Source organism: Ochotona curzoniae, unplaced genomic scaffold, assembly GCF_017591425.1.
Source record: "Ochotona curzoniae isolate NIBS_2020 unplaced genomic scaffold, NIBS_Ocur_1.0 scaffold_4701, whole genome shotgun sequence".
Lineage (NCBI taxonomy): Eukaryota > Metazoa > Chordata > Mammalia > Lagomorpha > Ochotonidae > Ochotona > Ochotona curzoniae.
The window spans coordinates 36,584,806-36,591,882 of record NW_024467122.1 but is presented as its reverse complement, the minus strand read 5'-3'; the positions used below and the strand labels follow the sequence as shown (position 1 = coordinate 36,591,882).

The window sequence follows — 7,077 nt, the reverse complement described above, 5'->3', positions numbered from 1 at the left end:
AACAAGACATTTCAAGTGAGAAATAGAATAATGCTAGACCCCTAAGGGTGGGAACAAAAATTTACAACATGAATGAGTTTAGTATTGCTTTTAAAATGGTGTCTGAATATTTGAGTAATTTCAATTATTATGCTTAAAGAAGCATCAATATTTAAAAGATTAATATCAATGCATCATTAACAAAAGAGCATGACAAAGGAACGCGAATGCTAATTAAATTTTGAAAGTATTAGCAATGAAATCCAAATTCCTTAAAATGTTTTAATAAAACAGGTTTATTTCATGAGTAGCAATTAAAATAATTATTGTAAGATTGTGTTTTGTAAAAATCCTATTTTATTTTTTATGTTTTAATCTGAGCCACAAAGAGCCCCCTTTTTGAAAAAAAGAATATTGTTTTACTTGATTAGCATACATATGAAAAAGCCCATAAGGCTAAACTTTAATTGGGTTTTATAAGTCCAATTCATTGTATGTAAGCCAGAGAAAAGAGAACAAAAACTGTTTTAATGTTCAAAATTGCAATATTTTACAAAGCAAACTCGTTAGATGCGGGGCAAAGCTGTAAAGAAATTGTTTTTCACTGAATTTCTCTAGCTTCCCTCTTTATCACCAAGTGGCCTTTGTTGTAGTGTTCTTGGCATCTTCTCTGTCATGTACAACCTTATCCCACTTTATATCCTATTTAATTATCCTCCGTGGCTTAAAGCATATTCGGCATCAAACCAGCTGTGCAACCTTGAATGAATACCATTTCAATAATGCACTGATTTTAAGAAAGCACAAGGTAGCTATTAATTTTACTTAAAATCCTCCCTCCTGACTGTTGGCGGAACACAGTTCCCAATGCTGTATCCATTCGCTGCTAAGTAGTACCATCCCTAATACACTCACTATGTCAGTGGATTTTCTCAGTCTGACACTATGAGCAGAAAACTTTTATTAGCAGCTAGGAAAGGCACCTTGGCGATAGGAGAAATCTTTCTAATTACACAAGAAATACATGGATTCTATCCAAGAAAAAGAAAAATTCTGAACGCCCTTTCTTGTGGAAATCCATCACTAAAACCACTGACCACCTGTGCAGCAAGAACCCGAATTCTTGAAAGAAGGAGGTTGATGTCCATTTCCTCGGTTGGCAAGTAAGACCTTAGAGGATCCAAAACAGGAGCACTAATGATGATTAGTGTCTCAGCCTTGCTGTTGATCACCAATCAAGAATAGGACTTACTGTAAGCAAATTACATGGATTTGGCCATGGACTCTAAATGTAAAGTTTCACCTTGGGCGGCCTGTGCACCAGTATAGAATTAATAAATTTTGAGGCATATTGTATCCCATCACTTTATCCCACTGGGAGAATGACACAAAATCACTATTAGTGTTGGAAAGAATCTTGGAATTCAATCCAATTCTTTGATTAATAGATTTTAAGTAAGCTAGAAGAGCATATATGGATTACCAAATAAGTGCTCTTTTTAAGTAGTATTGTTATTATTTCAGTTTTTAATAGTATTGTCATTATTTAAGTTGTGCATATTTGTGGGATATGGGGAAATGAATTCAAACACATATTCAATGTGTATAGAAAAAATTAGTATACCTAACATTTTCAACTCCTTGGGTTTTTCTTTCTTTTTCTTTAACACATGATATTGTATATATTTATCAGGTACAATGTAGTATCTAAACAGACTCATATACAAAGTATGCAGATCCAATCATAGCAATTAACATTTTTGTCTCATCATTCCTATTATGTTTTGGGCTGTTGAGGTCTTCTGTTCCAGTCATTTATAAAATATTAAGCAGATTATGGTACACTATTGATTATTATCTCTGTAATTTTGTGTATTATAACATGTTTTTAAAATCTGATTGTTTTAGGTACCTATTCCTCTGTCCTACTCTTTGTTCTACCCTTATCCCCCCAAAACTTGAGTAATCACTATTTTGCATTCAGATGGATTTCTTTCTTAATTTAATTTCCATGTATGAGAAAGAATATATGGCATTTTTTTTCTGTCTGTGCCCACCTTACTTCACTTAATATGATGTCTTCCAGTGTTACCGTCATAGGTGCAAGTATGAGAAGATCACAATTTTTGTAACTAAAAATTTTATTATGTATGTACATCAGATTTTCCTTACCTGAACATGTGTCAATAATGCCTAGATTTGTTCCACAAATTAGCTATTTCGAATAGTCCAGTCATAAACTTGAAGATGCAGAATGCATGCTGATTTAATTTCCTTTGGGTGGTTATTCAGATGATGGGTCTCTGGGTCATACAGTGGATTTATAGATTTTGAGAAACATCCATGTGGCTTTCCATACTGAATGACACATTTGTATTCCCATCAAGAGAGCATGAGGATGGACTTGGCTCTAGATTCTTCCCAGCATTTGTCTTGGTGATAATCATCATTCAGGTCAAAGCGGGATATTTCATTGTGGGTTTTTTTTTCTATTTCCTAACATCTCAGCTGTTCTGTGTTTTTCTGAAATTTAATGGCCATTTGATTTTTGCACTTTGAGAAGTGTCTGTTCATATTATTTACTCAATTTATCAATTATTATTATTACGATGATGCTCATTTTTACAAATATCAATTCTTTAACATACCTTATAATGACTATCACATAATAATATGGTGCATAACTATGTTTTGCATCATGTAAGATTATGAAATAAGTGTTATAGATACTACATTCCTATATTAGTATGTGTTTTCTCCCACTTGATAGGGCATTTCTTTATCAATTGTACTTGAAACTTCCTGGAATCTGGAATAACTAGGCCAGAGTTGTAAATGAGCACATACAAACGGGACAGGCGAAATCCAACGTGTTCTTTGCAGCCCGAGAAACGCCAGGAATCCCCCAAAAGTATATTCAAATTACCAGATCAATACATGAAGATCTTAGAAAAAATAATAGACATACCAACTATAGTATTTAATACATTATTAACTTGCTGAGAAAAGCATCATGAAGCCATGTATTCAAAATAACTTGGCCCAGCACAAATCTTCGCCTTGCAAGAACCAGGATACTTTATGGGCTCCTATTCATGCCTCAGTTGCTCCACTTCCCATCCAGATTGTGGTTTGTGGCCTAGGAACACAGCAGAGTAAGGCCTAACAGTCTTGGAGTCCTGCACCTGTGTGGAGATCCAGACGAAGTCAGGCTCCTGGCTTCAGATTGGTTCAGCGCTAGCCATTAGGCCAGTTGGGAAATGAATAAGCAAAGCTCTTTCTTTCTGTCTCTCCTTCTCTCTGTAATACTGCCTCTCCAATATAAATGAATAAATAATAAATAAATAAACAAACAAATAAAAACACCTTAAAAAATAGACCAATGGAACAAAATAAAGTTCTTAGAAATAAATCTATGGATATACAATCAACATAAAATAGTGAAAGGACAGACCCTTTCAAAATTGGTGCAAGGAAAATTTTAAATCAAAACTGAATTTTCCTTCCATTCCCATCACTCACCCTAGAGAAAACTGAATTGATGAGATATAACTTGAAACTACAAAACTATTGGAGAAAAACATGGAAAACCTCTCACGACATATGTTAAGGCTATGCTTTCTGGCTCTTCTCTGGGCCTCGCAGTCTTCTTGGTCAGTTAGAGGAAGAGAAGAAATTGAAAGGTTTTTGTTTTATGGTTGGGCTTTTCCTTTTTTAATTTTTAGTTTTTGTTTTTATTGTGGTTTGTTTTATATGGGAGCCCAGCCTCAAAACAATGTTATTTGACACAAGTAGCTGCTCTCGTCTTTGCAAACAACTTGGTCATCCAGCTATACGTACATGTGAAATCATATAAATTTAGTATCATTTCTCCCACAGATAGTAGTAAAACTTAAGGGACATATTATTTGAAGTTTTAACATATATATCACAAACATAGAAGCATTGCATTTAAAAGTATGTAGCAAAGGTCATCAAGTGACATCATTTCCATCAACACATCTCTTGGGCATATGGAGTAATAATTTCATTCCTCAGCTGTAATATCCATAAACATTCAATGTAAGATGGACTCCATATTAAGAAAGTTCCATCATGTCAAACAGTTCCAAAGGCCACTGTGCAAATTTACCAGTTAGTTAAGTGCGGGGACAAGCAATGAATGCATAATTAAAGGAAATGACTTTTTTAAAGTACTATTAACTCTAAGACTATATAGATGTAGAAAACTAAATTTCGCTCTGTTTCTATTCTCCTGAAGTGTACCCTATAATTACATTTAATAGTCCCTAAATAAATACCATGTAAACTAGTGTTCCTTAAGGAAGAGAAGCAATCACACATTCAAATTGTAATGATGGGGTATTTAGATGGTAATCACCAAGCTATTATATTGTCTTTTCTTTAATTTTGTCAACTATGGCTCCAAAATCCTTTCAAACTGGTTAAGTAACTTTCAACCACCAACTATATATATTTTAAGGCAGTTGTCATTGGCATTAGCTTATTTATCCTAGTTTAATAATTTGAAAAAATAATATTTTAGCAAAGAGTTAAACATTTGAACTGTTAATTTACTAAGCTGATTTTTGAACAAAAGTATCTATATCCACTATGGAAATTGAATAATATAGACATATATAAAGAGTCTAAAAATTATTGTAAAACTGGTGCTAGCTCAACAAGCTAATCCTCTGCCTTCCCTCGCTGTTATCTCATATGGGTTCCAGTGTCAAGTGGGGCTGCTCCACTTCCAACCCAGCTTCTTGTTTTCAACTGGGAAAGCAGCAGAGAATGGCTCAAGGGCTCATGCCTTTATGTTCATGGGTAAGATCAGGAGAAAACTCAGCATACGCGTTTTAATTAGCTCATCTCCATCTGTTTGGCCATTTGGGGTGTGAGCCATAGGATGGAGGGCCTCTCTTTCTCCGTAAATCTGCCTTTCAAACAAAAAATAACAAACAAGGGCTCTGTGTGACAGCTTGGTGGCTAAATGCTTGCCTTACATATTCCCTGATCCCATATGAGTGCCAGTTGAAGTCCTGACTGCTCCACTCCCCACCCAGCTCCATGCTTGTGGCCTGGGAAAGCAATAGAGAATGTCCCAAAGCCTTGGGACCCTGAACCCAACTGGAGACTGGGAGGAAGTTCCTGGATTCAGATTGGTTCAGCTTTGGTCTTTTGGCCACTTGTGGAGTGAGCCAGCAGATGCAAGATTTTTCTGTCTCTCCTTCTCTCTATAAAATCTGCCTTTCCAATAAAAATAAATACATCTTTAAAATAATAATAAATAAATCTTACAAAAAGAAAAACTGAAAACCCATTATAAATTATAAAGTGGGACTACCATGATGGCTTAGTGGCTAAATTCTCACCTTGCACAAACTGGGATTCCATATGGTCACCAGTTCATGCCCTGGGCTGCTCCATTTCCCATCAAGATACCAGCTAGTGGCCTGGAAAAGTAGTGAAGAACAACCCAAAGCCTTGGGACCCTGAACAGGTGTGGCAGACATAGATGAAGCTTCTGGCTGCTGACTTTGAATTGGTTCAGTTCTAGCTGTTCGTGACCACTTGGGCAGTGAGCCAGCAATACAAATCTTTCTCTCTGTAACTCCTTCTTTCTGTAAATCTGTCTTTCCAATAAAAATTTAGCAAAAATAAACAAACAAAAAAACACTTTAAGAAAAGAATGGAATAATCCATTTAATTCTTATGTTTGAAGATAAGTATGTGTATGTCATACTAATTTTTAGACTAGCTTGACTGTTAAATGTTTGTTTAATTGTAAGACAGTATCAGGGGCAAGGTGGAGGGTGAAACAGAGAGAAAGAGACAGATTGCTGTCTACCTTCCCCTGAATCAACTATGGAAGGATCACAGCAGGTAGGTTGGAGTCAGGCAAGGCAAGGAGCCAGAAAGTCTGCCTAGGTTTCCAGACTCACATAAACTCCATAACAAACTCTAATTGGCATGCTTATGTTGCAAAGGACAGCTGAATCTGTTGTGCCTATATATTGGTCCCTAAAGTAAACTTCTATTTGTAATATTACATGGATAAAAAAATACACAATGTATAATTGTGTGGCTTGTTGATTTTTCATAAATTATTTTTACCTATGTAATCACTTTTTATACCTCAAATGGAACATTATCACAAAATTCCTTTTAAATCAAATTTAAGTCATTATTATCTTACCTTCTATACTGATATCTATGGCCGAAGAACAGTTTTAAATGATCAAACTGGAATTACACAAGTCTGATATAGTGGAAACTGGGTTTTACTGTCAAAAGCTGCCATCCAGACCAAGGCACTTCTTTTCATGGCTGACAAATGCAGGTGTTTCCTTGTTAGAGAACTGTGCCTGGACATTTTCACAGTCAGACTGCACATGACCACGGCTGCCCACCACGCCCCCATCTCAATTAGGGACCAATGTAAAAAACTCCCAAAGGCATCGTTAGAGACTTTGCTTTCAAATTATTGTGGTTGAATTCAGCTTCACCAACCCATTTCAATGATTTCGTCATCCTGGAAACTCGAGTCTGAGAAACCTCCACCGTAGAGTTGGTTCCAAAAAGTATAAGTGGCACAGTTGTTAACTGTAGTTTTTCTAGGAAATCTATAAAGTGAGTTTTTGCAGTTGACTTAACTGCTAACAGGGTGACAGTGAGGAGCATCAACAATGAATGCACTCGCTTCAGCAGAACACATAATAAAACTGGAACGATGTCGAGAAGATTAGCATGGGCCCTGTGCAAGAATGACACACAAATTTGTGAAGTGTTCCAAATTAAAAAAAAAAAAAAGTGAATGCAATAATGGCAGCCTCAGGCATACGCTAGTGGTGCAATTGTCAAAAGGTTTTCAGAGATAAGTGGAGGTGGGAAAGGATACCCTGGCAATACAAGCTTCAGGTTTTAGAGAAGTGAGGACAGAGTGAGTACTATCTCATTGAACTGCTAATGCTCAGTGCTCTTCAGGCGCGAAAGAGAAGCCATAAAATTTCGAGTTTGATTAATCAGCAATTAAGACTAAGTTGTAAACCCAGAGCGTCTTTAGCAACTTAAGATACTCCTGATTCTTGGAGTTGG

General features: G+C 36.0%; 1 non-coding gene across 1 annotated transcript; it reads left to right on the top strand.

Annotated features, from left to right (window-relative positions):
- The first annotated feature begins 6,674 nt into the window (after positions 1–6,674).
- On the top strand, positions 6,675–6,781 carry LOC121149555. The gene has a single exon (XR_005882711.1). It is a non-coding gene; the product is annotated as a U6 spliceosomal RNA (small nuclear RNA).
- Positions 6,782–7,077: the final 296 nt, after the last annotated feature.